General features: G+C 40.6%; 1 protein-coding gene across 2 annotated transcripts in view; it reads left to right on the forward strand.

The window, feature by feature from the left end:
* Positions 1-6,952: 6,952 nt before the first annotated feature.
* Positions 6,953-17,300, forward strand: part of SLC16A12 (solute carrier family 16 member 12) — an 88,926-nt gene continuing 78,578 nt past the window's right edge. For both annotated transcript variants that reach the window (XM_060286500.1, XM_030865038.2), the window contains exon 1: positions 6,953-6,994. The gene's annotated coding sequence lies outside the window, so the exon portion shown is untranslated. The remainder of the gene's footprint in view (positions 6,995-17,300) is intronic.

Below are 17,300 nucleotides of genomic sequence, written 5' to 3' on the forward strand. Positions count from 1 at the left end.
TAAGCAAAATGAGAAGACAGAAAAACACACAGCAGATGAAGGAGCAAGATAAAACCCACCAGACCTAACAAATGAAGAGGAAATAGGCAGTCTACCTGAAAAAGAATTCAGAGTAATGACAGTAAACATGATCCAAAATCTTGGAAATAGAATGGAGAAAATACAAGAAATGTTTAACAAGGACCTAGAAGAACTAAAGAGCAAACAAACAATAATGAACAACACAATAAATGAAATTAAAAGTTCTCTAGAAGGAATCAAGCAGAATAACTGAGGCAGAAGAACGGATAAGTGACCTGGAAGATAAAATAATAGAAATAACTACCACAGAGCAGAATAAAGCAAAAAGAATGAAAAGAATTGAGGACAGTATCAGAGACCTCTGGGACAACATTAAACGCACCAACATTTGAATTATAGGGTTCCTAGAGGAAGAAGAGAAAAAGAAAGGGACTGGGAAAATATTTGAAGACATTATAGTTGAAAACTTCCCTAATATGGGAAAGGAAAGAGTCAATCAAGTCCAGGAAGTGCAGAGTCCCATACAGGATAAATACAAGGAGAAACATGCCAAGAAACTATCAAAAATTAAATACAAGGAAAAAATATTAAAAGCAGCAGGGAAAAGCAACAAATAACATTCAAAGGAATCCCGATACGGTTAACAGCTAATCTTTCAGCAGAAACTCTGCAAGCCAGAAGGGAGTGGCAGGACATATTTAAATGATGAAAGGGAAAAACCTACAACCAAGATTACTCTACTCAGGAAGGATCTCATTCAGATTCGACGGAGAAATTAAAACCTTTACAGACAAGCAGAAGCTAAGAGAATTCAGCACCACCAAACCAGCTTTGCAACAAATGCTAAAGGAACTTCTCTAGGCAGGAAACACAACAGAAAGAAAAGGACCACAATAACAAACCCAAAACAATTAAGAAAATGGTAATAGGAACATAAATATCCATAACTACCTTAAATGTAAATGGATTAAATGTTTCAACCAAAAGACATAGACTGGCTGAATGGATACAAAACCAAGACTCATATATTTGCTGTCTACAAGAGACCTACTTCAGACGTAGGGACACATACAGACTGAAAGTGAGGGGATGGAAAAAGATAATCCATGTAAATGGAAATCAAAAGGAAGCTTCAGTAGCAATTCTCTTATCAGAAAAAATAGACTTTAAAATAAAGACTATTACAAGAGACAAAGAAGGACACTACATAATGATCAAGGGGTCGATCCAAGAAGAAGATATAACAATTGTAAGTATTTATGCACCCAAGATAGGAGCACCTCAATACATAAGGCAAATGCTAACAGCCATAAAAGGGGAAATCGACGGTAACAATCATAGTAGGGGACTTTAACACCCCACTTTCACCAATGGACAGATCATCCAAAATGAAAATAAATAAGAAAACACAAGCTTTAAATGATACATTAAACAAGATGGTCTTAATTGATATTTATAGGACATTCCATCCAAAAACAACAGAATACACTTTCTTCTCAACTGCTCATGGGACATTCTCCAGGATAGATCAGATCTTGGGTCAAAATCAAGCCTTGGTAAATTTAAGAAAAGTGAAATCATGTCAAGTATCTTTTCCAACCACAATGCTATGAGACTAGATATCAATTACAGGAAAAAATCTGTAAAAAATTCAAACACATAGAGGCTAAACAATACACTACTTAATAACCAAGAGATCACTGAAGAAATCAAAGAGGAAATCAAAAAATACCTAGAAACAAATGACAATGAAAACATGATGACCCAAAACCCATGGGATGCAGCAAAAGCAGTTTTAAGAGGGAAATTTATAGCAATACAATCCTACCTCAAGAAACAAGAAACATCTCAAATAAACAACCTAACCTACACCTAAAGCAATTAGAGGAATAAGAACAAAAACCCCCAAAGTTAGCAGAAGGAAAGAAATCATAAAGATCAGATCAGCAATAAATGAAAAAGAAATGAAGGAAACAATAGCAAAGATCAATAAATCTAAAAGCGGGTTCTTTGAAAAGATAAACAAAATTGATAAACATTTAGCCAGACTGATCAAGAAAAAAAGGGAAAAGACTCAAATCAATAGAATTAGAAATGAAAAAGGAGAAGTAACAACTGACACTGCAGAAATACAAAGGATCATGAGTGATTACTACAAGCAACTCTATGCCAATAAAATGGACAACCTGGAAGAAATGGACAAATTCTTAGAAAAGTACAACCTTCCAAGTCTGAACCAGGAAGAAATAGAAAATATAAACAGACCAATCACAAGCACTGAAATTGAGACTGTGATTAAAAATCTTCCAACAAACAAAAGCCCAGGACCAGATGGCTTCACATGTGAATTCTATCAAACATTTAGAGAAGAGCTAACATCTATCCTTCTCAGACTCTTCCAAAATATAGCAGAGGGGGGAACACTCCCAAACTCATTCTACAAGGCCCCCATCACCCTGATACCAAAACCAGAAAAAGATGTCACAAAGAAAGAAAACTACAGGCCAATATCACTGATGAACATAGATGCAAAACTCCTCAACAAAATACTAGCAAACAGAATCCAACAGCACATTAAAAGGATCATACACGATGATCAAGTGGGGTTTATCCCAGGAATGCAAGGATTCTTCAATATATGCAAATCAATCAATATGATAAACCATATTAACAAATCGAAGTAGAAAACCATATGATCATCTTAATAGATGCAGAAAAAGCTTTTGACAAAATTCAACATCCATTTATGATAAAAACCCTCCACAAAGTAGGCATAGAGGGAACTTACATCAACATAATAAAGGCCATCTATGACACACCCACAGCCAACATGATTCTCACTGGTGAAAAACTGAAACCATTTCCTCTAAGATCAGGAACGTGACAAGGTTGCTGTCTTCTTCACTCTCACCACTATTATTCAACATAGTTTTGGAAGTTTTTGCCACAGCAATCAGAGAAGAAAAAGAAATAAAAGGAATCCAAATCAGAAAAGAAGAAATAAAGCTGTCACTGTTTGCAGATGACAAGATACTATACATAGAGAATCCTAAAGATGCTACCAGAAAACTACTAGAGCTAATCAATGAATTTGGTAAAGTAGCAGGATACAAAATTAATGCACAGAAATCTCTGGCATTCCTATACACTAATGATGAAAAATATAAAAGACAAATTAAGGAAACACTCCCATTTACCATTGCAACAAAAAGAATAAAATACCTAGCAATAAATCTACCTAAGGAGACAAATGACCTGTATGCAGAAAACTATAAGACACTGATGAAAGAAATTAAAGATGATATAAACAGATGGAGAGATATACCATGTTCTTGGATTGGAACAATCAACATTGTGAAAATGACTATACTACCCAAAGCAATGTACAGATTCAATGCAATCCCTATCAAACTACCACTGGCATTTTTTTTTTTTTTTTTTTTTTTTTGTGGTACTTGGGCCTCTCACTGTTGTGGACTCTCCCATGTGGAGCACAGGCTCTGGACGTGCAGGCTCAGTGGCCATGGCTCACAGGTCTAGCCACTCCGCGGCATGTGGGATCTTCCTGGACTGGGGCACAAACCCGTGTCCCCTGCATCGGCAGGTGGACTCTCAACCACTGCACCACTGGGGAAGCCCACCACTGGCATTTTTCATAGAAGTAGAACAAAAAATTTCACAATTTGTATGGAAACACAAAAGACCCCGAATAGCCAAAGCAATACTGAGAAAGAAAAACTGAGCTGGGGGAATCAGGCTTCCAGACTTCAGAGTATACTACAAAGCTATGGTAATCAAGACAGTATGGTACTGGCACAAAAACAGAAATATAGATCAATGGAACAAGATAGAAAGCCCAGAGATAAACCCATGCACATATGGTCACCTTATTTTTGATAAAGGAGGCAAGAATATACAATGGAGAAAAGACAGCCTCTTCAATAAGTGGTGCTGGGAAAACTGGACAGCTACATGTAAAAGAATGAAATTAGAACACTCCCTAACACCATACACAAAAATAAACTCAAAATGGATTAAAGACCTAAATGTAAAGCCAGACACGATAAAACTCTTAGAGGAAACATAGGCAGAATGCTCTATGACATAAATCACATCAAGATCCTTTTGACCCATCTCCTAGAGAAATGGAAATAAAAATAAACAAATGGGACCTAATGAAACTTAAAAGCTTTTGCACAGCAAAGGAAACCATAAACAAGACAAGAAGACAACCCTCAGAATGGGAGAAAATATTTGCAAATGAAGCAACTGACAAAGGATTAATCTCCAAAATTTACAAGCAGCTCATGCAGCTCAATATCAGAAAAACAAACAACCCAATCCAAAAATGGGCAGAAGATCTAAATAGGCATTTCTTCAAAGAAGATATACAGATTACCAACCATCACATGAAATGATGCTCAACATCACTAATCATTAGAGAAGTGCAAATCAAAACTACAATGAGGTATCACCTCACACCAGTCAGAATGGCCATAATCAAAAATCCTACAAACAATAAATGCTGAAGAGGGTGTGGAGAAAAGGGAACCCTCTTGCACTGTTGGTGGGAATGTAATTCGATACAGCCACTATGGAGAACAGTATGGAGGTTCTTTAAAAAACTAAAAATAGAATTACCATATGACCCAGCAATCCCACTACTGGGCATATTCCCTGAGAAAACCATAATTCAAACATTGTCATCTACCATAATGTTCATTGCAGCTCTATTTACAATAGCCAGGACATGGAAGCAATGTAAGTGTCCATCAACAGATGGATGGATAAAGAAGATGTGGCACATATATACAATGGAATATTACTCAGCCATAAAAAGAAACGAAATTGAGTCATTTGTAGTGAGGTGGATGGGCCTAGAGACTGTCATACAGAGTGAAGTAAGTCAGAAAGAGAAAAACAAATACTGTATTCTAACACATATATATGGAATCTAAAAAAAAAAAAAAGGATATGAAGAACCTAGGGGCAGGACAGGAGTAAACAGGCAGACATAGAGAATGGACTTGAGGACACGGGGAGTGGGAAGGGTAAGCTGGGACGAAGTAGAGATTGGCATGGACATATATACACTACCAAATGTAGAATAGCTAGCTAACGGGAAGCAGACACATAGCACAGGGAGATCAGCTCTGTGCTTTGTGACCACCTAGAGGGGTGGGATAGGGAGGGTGGGAGGGAGATGCAAGAGGGAGGAGATATGGGGATGTATGTATATGTATAGCTGATTCACTTTGTCATAAAGCAGGGACTAACACACCATTGTAAAGCAATTATACTCCAATAAAGATGTAAAAGAAAAAAAAAAGAAGAAAAAAGAAACAACTGGTTGTCCTACATTAAGGTGGAAATTGGGTCTCCTTGACCACCCAAAGCAATGTTTAACTAAGAGAAGTATTTTTCTGAACTGCAAAAGTATTCAAGTCTTTAACCTAAAGACCTTCACAGATGAAAGCTCAGGACTTACAGCTGCTTCAACATTTTAAGTACATTTTCAATGCTAATGAATTCTTTTACAATTCGTATTTGCTAATTCTTCTGTGTGTTTTAGAGGTAGCTTCACTAATCATTACTTAGATGTAACCCAGAGCTTTCTGCAGGTGAAAAGGGGAGCTCAATCCAGATTTTATAGTTAAAGAGCAGGAAACTGGGGAGGGGGTAAAGAGACAAAATAGCGGGAGGGTAAAATGAGGAAGGTCTTTAGCAGTCTATTTTTAAAATACCCTAAGGTATTGTGTGGCCACCGAGCCATAACTTTCTAGTCCCCTTCTCAAATTTTCTAAAAAGCCTTACTCACTTTGAAACTTTGAAGTACAACCGACTAAATCACCTAGGGATTCTTGTTAAACGGCTCTGGGGTTGGGCCTGAGATTTTGCATCTCTAACAACGTCCCAGATGACGATGCTGTTGAGTAGCAAGGATGTAGAACCCAAGAAATTGGAATCAGACCTAGTCAGTTCGGAGACTTTGCTTCTGACGGGGAGCATAATTTACAGGAAGGTCCCTCGGGCAGCTCCTTAGGCCAGTGAGACAGCCGACTTTAGGGCGACGTTTGGAGAGTCGGGCGAACCTTAGCACAAGGAGCAGCCGTAACTTTTACTGGGGGTGTGTTACGTACGTACCGGACTCCTGTGCCTCATTCATTTTGTCCTCTTCAGCAAGCACAGGAAGTGGACACTATTATTATCGTCGTTTTATATGTGAAGAAAGGCTCGGAGATTTAAGTAACTTGGCTAAGGTCATGAGGTTTTCAGGAGAGTTGAATCTAGGTCCATCTAACAATAAGAAACAGTGTTTTAAACACTTTGGGGCCTCAGTTCCCTGTGCTGTGAAATGGGACGGGTTGTATGGCAGAGTCCAGATCCCTGCCGGATACACACAAGAGAGTCCTTGGATTCCTTTTCCAGAGCTTGCTCTTTGAGCCTGCAGGGGAAAGTTCTTTCTGAGAACACCCGGCCCCCTCTGCTTGCCTAGGTCAGGGGCACGCACTGCAGTTGCCGGGGAGGGTCGGGACGTCCCAGAGCGAGTTGGCTCGGGTCACGGAAGGCCGATCCATTACATAACCGCGAGGCGGCCCTCCTCCCGCGCGCCCCTCACCCCTCGCCAAGCCGCGGCTCGTAGAGCGGATCTCAGGGATAAATCCCATTCACCCGCCGGCCAGAGAGTGCACGGCAGAGCTCGGGACGCTGAACTTGCTGGTGCATTTCAGAGGCCGAGCGCGGGGATTTTCCCCGCCACGCTCTCCGCCTCCCGCGCTGCTCGCGCTGCCCGCGGGGTACCGGCCCCAGCACCGCCGGCGCCCCCTCCCAGTCAGCTCCCCGCGCCTCGGACGCGCTGACCGCGGCGCCTGGGGCCCCGGAAGGGGCCACCGCGCGGGGACGCGGCACGGTGGGCGCGCCCCGGGGGTATGTCCGCGCGCGCGGCCGTCCGGGCTGCAGAGGACCACGCGAGGTGAGCACGCAGCGGGGCCCGGCGGGGGCAGGCGGAGAGGGGGGTCTGGGCGGGCTGCGGAGGGCTGGAGGCTGGCCCGCCGGGCTGCCGGGGCGCAGTCTCCCGCCGGTCGCTCTGGCGCCGGGAAACCGAGCGCTCGGGCCCGGGAACCACCTGGCTCACCTTCTGTGCTATCTCCCGCTCGGCCGTGCTGAGGACGCGGTAGCTCAGGTGACCCGGGCATCCTTCGCGGCGCGGCGGCGGGCTCTAGGGCTGGGCTGGGCGGAGGTGGCGGAGGGCTCTCCCTTGGCTCCCCGCCGCCCCAGCGCCTGGTGAGACGCGCGCGGGGAGCCCGCCACCGTAACCCGGTCCCTCGGAGCGCCCGTTGGTTTAGAGGAGGGACACGTGCCCACTTGCCCCGACGGTGCTGGGCAGGCGCTCGGGCAGTTTCTGGGCAGGTGGCTGGAAAGGGAGCGGCTTTGATCCCTATCTCCTGTGTTTTCCAAATGCAGACTTCTCGTGCAAGAGAGACCGCCTTTCTTCTGGATTCTGTTTCCAGTGTATCTTATTTATTTCTTTATTTTGAATCTCCCCTCACCCTCAGGTAATAGTACTCACAACCTTCAATTGACTTAATTTCTTAGTTGCTTCTTGTCCTCACAGAAAATCAGTGATACCTGTAGTACAGATTCAGGGGAAGGTGTTTGAAGCAAAATTTAAAAGCACGATTCCAGTAAGTCCTGGGGCTCTTTGGTTAGCCTTCGGCTTTCACAACTCAGCATTCTGAATCTCTTGTAACTTTTTTTTTCTTTTTTTTTTAGTGTTGAGTTGGATGGGACCTGCCAGGGCACTGGTTCAACCCTTACATTCTTTTTTTCTTAAACATCTTTATTGGAGTATAATTGCTTTACAATGGTGTGTTGGTTTCTGCTGTATAACAAGGTGAATCACAACCAGGACCACTGCCCTGGGGTCAGGCTCACCACGGGTGTCCCTTGATCACTAGGCCACCTTCTTTAGCTCAAACCTCAGGTGCTAGGCTTGCCCACCTGATCTCACAGGCCTGGCTTGTCTCATCACTTCCTACCTCACATATTTCCAGGCCTGACATCCATGACCCCCACTTCCAGAAAACACACACACACACACACACACACACACACACACGCAAACACACACATAGTCTTCTATTTATGTCTTTTATGCTTTTGTACGAAATAAATCTTCTCTGCATTTTGGGAAAAAAAAGAAAAAAAGCAAATCAGCTATACATATACATACATCCCCATATCTCCTCTCTCTTGTCTCCCTACCCAACGCCTCTAGGTGGACACAAAGCACGGAGCTGATCTCCCTGTGCTATGTGGCTGCTTCCCACTAGCTATCTATTTTACCCTTGGTAGTGTATATATGTCCATGCCACTCTCTCATACTTTGTCCCAGCTTACCCTTCCCACTCCCTGTGTCCTCAAGTCCATTCTCTATGTCTGCATCTTTATTCCTGTCCTGCCCCTAGGTTCTTCAGGACTTTTTTTTTTTTTTTTTTTTTTTTTAGATTCCATATATATGTGTTAGCATACGGTATTTGTTTTTCTCTTTCTGACTTACTTCACTCTGTATGACAGTCTCTAGGTCCGTCCACCTCACTACAAATAACTCAATTTTGTTTCTTTTTATGGCTGAGTAATATTCCATTGTATATAAGTGCCACATCTTCTTTATCCATTCATCTGTCAATGGACACTTAGGTTGCTTCCATGTCCTGGCTATTGTAAATAGAGCTGCAATGAACATTGTGGTACATGACTCTTTTTGAATTATGGTTTTCTCAGGGTATATGCCCAGTAGTGCAACCCTTCCATTCTTGAAGGGACTCTAATTAGTTTATCTTACCTTTTCTTTGCTGAGAGCTGGGCACTCTGGTGGCCCAGTCAGATTAACCCTGGAGGAAAGTCTTCAGAGCCTCCAAATTTAGAAACACACTATGTCCAAGGGTATCGAAGATCACTAGCTTTTTTTTTTGGCCGTGTTGGGTCTTCATTGCTGGCTGGTGTGAGCGGGGGCTACTCTTTGCAGTGTGTGGGCTTCTTGCAGTGGCTTCTCTTGTTGTGGAGCATGGGCTCTAGGAGCTTGGTCTTCAGTGGTTGTGGCACACAGGCTCAGTAGTTGTGGTGCACGGGCTTTGTTGCTCTGCAGCATGTGGGATCTTACTGGACCAGGGCTTGAACCCATGTCCCCTGCATTGGCAGGTGGATTCTTAACCACTGTGCCACCAGGGAAGTCCCCCGAGATCACTAGCTTTTAAAATCAACTGCCCCTGCATAGTTTGCTCCCCTCTCCCCCTATAAATGTCATGTCAAACTAAGCCAATGGTGTCTGACCCTCCCAGGGAGTAGTAATTAAGTGACTGAATTTGGTCACTTATAATCACAGGATCTTGGAAATTGTACAGGTTTTTAGAGGTCATCTTGTCAAACTCTTCACCTTACAGCCTGGGAAGCTCAGTTTCCTGTTAGCAGGGATTGGTTAAACTCTTTGGTGATGGAGCCAACACCAGAATCCAGGCCCTCTGCTTCCAACTCCATTCAATTTTCAAAGCATATTGCTTCCAGGCATTTTGAGCAAAAATGATGACTAGAATCACCTAATCATGTCATTTTCCTGTTCTTATTATTTATTTATTTATTTAAACTGGTGGGATTCTGAAATAGATGAGAGGTTGATTTAGTCAAACCACCTTTGTAGTATAATGTTAAAAAATACAAACCCTTAATTTTTTTTTTTTTTTTTTTTTGCGGCCACAAAAAAAAGGCCACGTGGGCCTCTCACTGTTGGGGCCTCTCCCGTTGCGGAGCACAGGCTCCAGACGCGCAGGCTCAGCGGCCACAGCTCACGGGCCTAGCTACTCCGCGGCATGTGGGATCTTCCTGGACCGGGGCACGAACCTGTGTACCCTGCATCGGCAGGCGGACTCTCAACCACTGTGCCACCAGGGAAGCCCCCAAACCCTTAATTTTAAATAACACATTCTTAAATACATGTCTTTAAATAATAATACAAAGATGAATATGCATATACATCCCAGATGAACTTCCAGGAGAAGAAAAGTAATCAAAATCAAAACCTATGGATGAAGTTTACCCTCATCTCTCTTTGAAGTCTTTTCTGATTCTTACCTCCCTGTGGTGGTGATTGGTTAGAGTTAAAAGTGTGATTTGTGACTTTGGAGCCGGCTTGAGAAAAGTGGCTTATATGAGGACAATTTGTGTGTTATGATTAACACCATAACCTACAACAGAGCTGAGAAAGGAATTTTAAACAGACTTATTTAGCATTTTAGCATTACATCGCACATTTTTTATGTCTTTCAGTTTACTTTCATTTAATAGGTATTTATTGAGTGCCTACTATGTGCCCAGTGCTGTTCTGGGCACTTGAGGTATGTCAGTGAACAAAACAGAGAACTTTGATCCTGTGGACCTCAAGTTACAATTAATTTATTAGAATTCCAGGATTTTTTTTGGCAGATAGAAGAGAATTTCAGTTTTGCCTAAAGTAGGGAAATGGATGTAAATATTCCAAATTATCTTCCTTCCAATACTGTGATTCTGCTGATTTTATAATCAGTGAAAAACAAATTCAGTTAAAGTGACTTTAACTTTTATGAACTGACATACGTGAACTCTGTGTGAATAGAAATTCCCACACTTGGTTATTTTATGTATATTCATTCGGAGTCCCTGACATTACACTTCCTTTAATGCAAGGACATCATTGTGGTGACATTGAACTTAATGAAGCATGGGAGGATTAGTTTTCTCAATCGTGTTGGTGCCCCTGTGTCAGTGTTGCGGACTGTAATTGTATTAGTTTTAAGATGTAGCTTCTTATTTATTTATGAAGATGGTGTTCTGCTTTTATTTTGTCTCACTTTACATTTTGTCCCCTGCTCCGTATTAATAGGAGACACAGTGTTGTGACTTATTGGTAAATCCGTTACCACAGAGGTTTTCCTTTTTAATCAGACATCGCAGTTTTAAGCATTTTCTAATTTTCTCAATTGCCTTTTCTTCAGAACGGCATGGTTTGCAAGCTCAGGCATGTTTATTGTTTTTAACAAAGGCTTATCAAAATGAACTTGGCAGTTTTTCAGTCGTATACGGCCAAAAAAAAGTATTCAGTGCCGCTTTGGGGGTTGTTTATGCATTCCTTACCTAACCCATGGCTTTGCTTTTAAGAATCGCCAATTTGGAAGCTATGTTCTTATGAGTAGTTTCTAGGATATCTAAAAACCCATTCAAGTGGTATAATAATTTAATTGAGAAAAACCAAATCCACACTTGAAGACAATGGGATGTTTTGAGTACAAAGATTTTTCTCTCTGTTTTTAATTTGTTCTACATCAGAGGACATCAGGAAGTGTCATTATCTAACAATGTCCTATTTGAAAGTGATCTCTGTTAGACACGTGGAGGAGAGTCATGATTTCTGATAGCTGCTAGGCACCCAGAGGAGTTGATTTTCTTCCTTTGCCTACCACTCTGCCCCATCAGATTCTCATCCCCCTTCCTTACTGCACGTTGAAGAAAGAGGTGCGTTGCTCTGTAGCCAGGTAGGAAGTTACACACCTTTACTTAATTATTTAATCAATGTGCTCATTCATTATTTACTTAATAAATATTTCTTGAACTTCTTATTACAGTTTGTGCAAAGATTGTGTCCCGTGCCCCTCTTTTCCTGTGCTGGTGGCTGTAGGAGATATAAAAACACAAGCAGCCTAAAGCCTCATATGGAAGAAAATACATTGTGTAACTAGCTATGTAATACCAGTTATAAGCACTGTAAGAGATAGATAAGTATGCTGGAAATTGAAGGAGAGAGAGCACGTAGGCAGTCTGGGGAGTCAAGGTTTAGGGAAGAATTTATAGAGCAGGACACGTTTGAGCTGATTCTCGAAAGATGAGTAGGATGGTAAAGCTTTTATAAAGGCAGGAGGGTATACCTATCTTTATGGGAACACATCCTTGCCTCTTTTGAAGAAGTAGACATATGGAAGACTTCCTTTTGGGGACAGTTGAGGTTGTGTTGGGTTGTCTAATAGACACATCGCCTCTACACCCTCTGCATGCATACCGCTCCGTCCTAGGTAATGGAGTATCCACCAACACTAAAACAGCTCATGGGCTTAACCGGTGCTCTCCTTTCCCTCTGAAACACGAACCCGTTGTTGCTCAGAGCTCAGAGACCACTGTGGCAAATAACTGTCATCATAATAAAGGGGTGTACTTCGCTTTTATCAGCTCAGGTGCACGCTTACCGTGGTGTTTGGTCACAGTCTTGTTTATTTTATTAATACTTGCTCTTGTAATTTTGCAATTTAATTAAATATTACATAAACTGATATAATGGGAGTGCCAAAAAGGAATGCTATTTCTATGAAAACAAAGTTGATTGCCATATAGACTCATAAAAATAAGCCATATTAAAAAACAATGTCAACAGCTACAACCTGGATGAACCATGAACACATGTTAAGTGAAAGAAACCAGACACAAAAACCACACACTGTGATTCCATTTATATGAAATATCCACAATAGGCAAACACAGAGACAAAACGTAGATTTGTGGTTGCCAGGGTATGGGGTGGGGGAATTGAGAGTGAATGGCAGTAGGTACAGCGTTTCTTTTTGAGGTGATGGCTGGGTTCTGGAATTAGACAGTAGTCTTGGTTTTACAACATTGTGACGGTACTAAAAACCACTGAATTATATACTTTAAAAGGCTAAATTTAAAAAAAAATAAACAAACTACTGCTCCCCAGGTATGGAATACAGAGCTATCAAAGATTGGAAACTATAGTAAAAAAATCTACGGAGATTTTGCCCTCAGGTTTTTTCACAAGTGCCTTTGAGGTACCAGTGCATTTAAGAAATGGAAGGAGGAAATCTGGGGGAGGTTTAACCAACAAAGGCAACACAGAACTGCAGTCATGACCTGGCACCCAAAGATTAGTGAATGATTTTACTTTTATTTATGTGACTAAGATTGAAATAAAATGTTTGAAACATGATGTATCAACTTTTTGACTCTCTGCTTTCACTGACTTTGATTGCTTCAGTTAAGAGAGCTTTTAATGTTTCAACTTCTTAGGGTACCCTAGCAGATCTTGAAAATAGCTCATTTCTCTGGCTCTGGAGAGAAATTCCATGTTTATGAGCCTCTCTTATGGATGTAATGTTAGTCCCTTTTGATTATAGAGGAGGCCGGAACCTAGTTTTCAGTCTTCTAACTCACCATAAAAATCACAACCCATTTTTCCCCAAACTGTCTTATGGCTCCCTGGTTCATATATGTAAACAAAGTAGCAACATAAAATCTTAACTCTACCAATATGTCGTCACTTGTAGACTTTATAAATTTCAAAATATTTCTGAGCACATTTCACCATTTTCTGGTTTACTTAACATATTACAGATGAAGGCCACAATTACCTATTTTGTAATTCTACTTTTTTTTGATGAAATACTTTCCATGGAAGTAAGGTCATATTTATCTACCAAAACCAGTTGTATTTCTTGAAATAGCAATTTCAGTTCTCTAAACCTGTATCAAAACAACGACATTCACAGCCCATGAAGGAACGACCTAAAAAAGAAAAAACCCCACACTCACAACAAAGTTAGATCTGCTTTAAAGGAGAAGGGAATGCAGCCTCTTCGGTCAGATACGGGTCAACCAGACAACTAGCGGAAAGCAGCCTTACCCATCATTATTAACTAGTCATGAGCCAGGGGAGCCCAGCTCACAGGCGTCACTGCTACCAAAAAGGAATGGTTTGTTCGTGTTGGTGTTTGACAACTGAGTTGATCAGTTGATGCAAGACTATATCAATGGCTCTCAAGCCTGGTGACACATTAGAATAAGCTGGGGAAGGAAAAGAAACTATTGGTGCCAAAAGCCACCCTCAGAAATTCTGATTCAGTAGCTCTGGGACAGATCCGGGGCATCAGGAATTTTTAAAGCTCCCCTGGTGAATCTCATGTGCAGCCAGGGTTGAGAGCCACCAATCTATATAATACTTAATCATGTTATGCTTTTTCAGAATAAATGTTATTGAAACAAATCGCTGTTATAGTGTCTTTTTATGATGAAAAAATTAAACATGATATTGGATTTTTGTAATTTCTCTATACAGTGTCCACTAAGTAAATGGGAAGATTTTCTAACGGTTAAGTGAATTTCCACTGATTTTTCCCCCCGTGAGATTCACTGAGCTTATGTGTGTACAGTGTCAAAGTAACCAAAGCAACCAAATTTGGTATCATGACAGTCAACCAACCCATCGGTTGCCCACCTTGTTGCATGTTTTTGGTGATTGTGGTGTCATATAGGTCTGTTACTCGAGGACAGTAAGTTGGGGTTTTCCTGTACAACAATGTGTTTCCTCTATAATAACTTACAGATATGTCCTTATTTATTATGTGTTTCCTTAAGTTGACTGACTTGTTAATCCTAATGCTCAAATTTGCCTCTTAAATCCTTAATTAAAAGGATACTTTTCCTTTTAATTGTACCAAATTGATTTCGAAAATATAGGAGTTTAGATAAGAAAGCTAGTATAAGAAAGATAGCAATTTAAACTTGGCCTTGTGTGACTTAAACAAAATATGACTAATTTTAGGGTTTTCCTTGTCATTGGGATTTACTGTCTTTGAGAAAATGTGGTGAAGTGGTTGACATAGGGCCTGAAAAAGACTGATCTAGCTCTCGCTACTCAGAACCAACTTTATTTTTAGTGACATTTGTTCTTTTATTTATTTATGTATTCATTTATTTTTTATTGAAGTATAGTTAATTTACAATGTTGTGTTGTTGAATCAGCAAAGTGATTCAGTTATATATATATATATATGTATATATATACATACATACACACACACACACACACACATTCTTTTTCAGATTCTTTTCCCTTATAGGTTATTACAAAATAGTGAGTATAGTTCCCTGTGCTGTACTGTAGGTCCTTGTTGGTTATCTCTTTTATATATAGTGTGCATCTGTTAATACTCATGGAAATTCTCATGCCTGGTTACCAGTTAGCTTTCCCAAACTGTGCTTACGCTGTTAATTTTTGTATTGAAAATAGCACCTTCATGGATCTTGACCAGTAGTTTTTGAACTATGTTTTGCAGATTTCTGAGAGTTTCAAGGAGCCTCGGGGGCTGTTCCAGGGCATGGGGACAATGTGGGTAGGAAGAGTCCAGCGTCCAGCTTAGGGTTCCTTTCGGTGGTTTTTTCTGCAACCCGAGCAGGTGGGCTATTCTTGATTTCACATTTTGGGTTTCCAAGTAAGATTTTATTTGAACAAAGGATTTCTTGGCAAAAACAAGTTTGTAAATACCTAGGTCACATGTTTCTAAGTTTCTGCTTTTCCTTCCCTGCCAAATTTGGTTTATGTGGTTCTGGTCGCTCCTAATTATTTCTAGCTGCTACTGTGCATCTGTGTTGAAAAAAGCATGGGAAGACTTGGGGTCTTATTAACTTTATATCCTTCATGCTTGTGGGGAGAGAGAGCCAAATGAGCAGTTAGATATTCTGGGCAAGAAATATAGATTGGGAGTCATCAGCATAGAGACTCAGTTTAAGTTGTGTGTGTGTGTGTGTGTGTGTGTGTGTGTGTGTGTGTAAGTGTAATTACCCATGGGGAGTGTTTATAGAGAGTGTAACAGGTCAGAGATAAAATGCCTAGGAGTAGCTGTGCTAGGTCAGGTACACTCTTCTGTACTCACGTTAACCCAATACACATTGGTCAGTGATGTTTCCTTTTTCTATTTTAATTTGCTGTTTCCCCACATATGCTCGTGCATAACTGTTGGAAGAGTTGGAACACGAGTGTATGTGTGGGTGGGCGAGGTAACCTGGTAGGGTCAGAGCACAGGCTGTGGGAACCAGCCAAGGAAGTTCTCCCACTCTTCAAAAATCCTATATCCTGCTCAGAACTATAGGGCTTCTTCCATACGCGTGTTGAGGTGCAGAATGAGAAGATAAACCTGAGTGGTTAGCTAGTGGATTTGGCAGTGTAGACAGCCATTGTGGTATTTTTGGCATAAAATGATTTAAGAAGTATTGTGGTTTCTTGACTTTTAAAAGCCAGATATCTCCCCCATGTCTTTGTTCTCTCTTTTGTAATCAGAGCAGTGACTGCCAGGTTCTGGTTGTAATCCCAATGAACCCAGGGGTAAGGTCCATTCCACCTGGGTCCAAGCTTCATTTCGTTTCAGTGACACAGACCCTGCCCTCCATGCTTGCTAGCTGTTTGGCAACTTCAGTTACAAGGCTCACCAGGCAACAGTGATGACTTAATTAAAAAATTCATAAACATTCTTAGAAAAAGTCAAAGTACGTGGGTAAAGAATAAATAAATGGATATAAATAAGATACTGTCAAAAATATTTTACTTAATAGTAAGGGTGTTCCAATGATAAAGGGACTGGTCATTGTATCAAAAATTAAGCCCCACACATTTTCCTCTTCTTTTTACTTCTTTTTAAAATTTTTTCTTGAAATATAGTTGATTTACAATTTTGTATTAGTTTCAGATGTACAGCAAAGTGATTCAGTTATACATATTCATATAAATGTATATATTTTTTTACATTATCTTCTACTATGGATTATTCCTTTTTACTTCTTTAGGTTGACTTCTTTGATTATCTTCCACATTCAAATAAAATAAAATGTAGCCAACCATATATTCTAATTTTTTAAAAAGTATTTATTTGGCTGCACCAGATCTTAGTTGTGGCACATGGGATCTTCGTTGCAGCATGCGAGATCTTTAGTTGTGGCGTGAGGGATCTTTAGTTGCGGCATGTGGGATCTAGTTCCCTGACCACGGATCGAACCCAGGCCCCCTGCATTGGGAGCACAGAGTCTTAACCACTAGACCACCAGGGAAGTCCCAAATATTCTAATTTTATTAGAAATGAAGGTCTAACTAAAATTTCAAATGACATTGAGTCATTTGATCCCCCAAATTGACATCTCAGAAGTGTCCTGGAACATTCTGCTTTCTTTATAAATTCTCGCATAATAGTACACCTAATTGGTTCCAAAGACAGGTTACTGTATATTAAGGTAAAATTGCAGTTTAACCTTTTATAGTTTTAATAATCTTAAATAGTCTCTTCTGGGGAAGAGACATTTGATGAAAGAGAATTAATTACCTTTGAAGTCCCTAATTAAAAAGTACTGTGATTAAACAATGTTAAAATAACTCAGTGAGTTTACCTCTTCACCAGGCTGAGTACCCAGCACGTGCT

The sequence above is a fragment of the Globicephala melas genome, chromosome 16, assembly GCF_963455315.2.
Source record: "Globicephala melas chromosome 16, mGloMel1.2, whole genome shotgun sequence".
NCBI lineage: Eukaryota > Metazoa > Chordata > Mammalia > Artiodactyla > Delphinidae > Globicephala > Globicephala melas.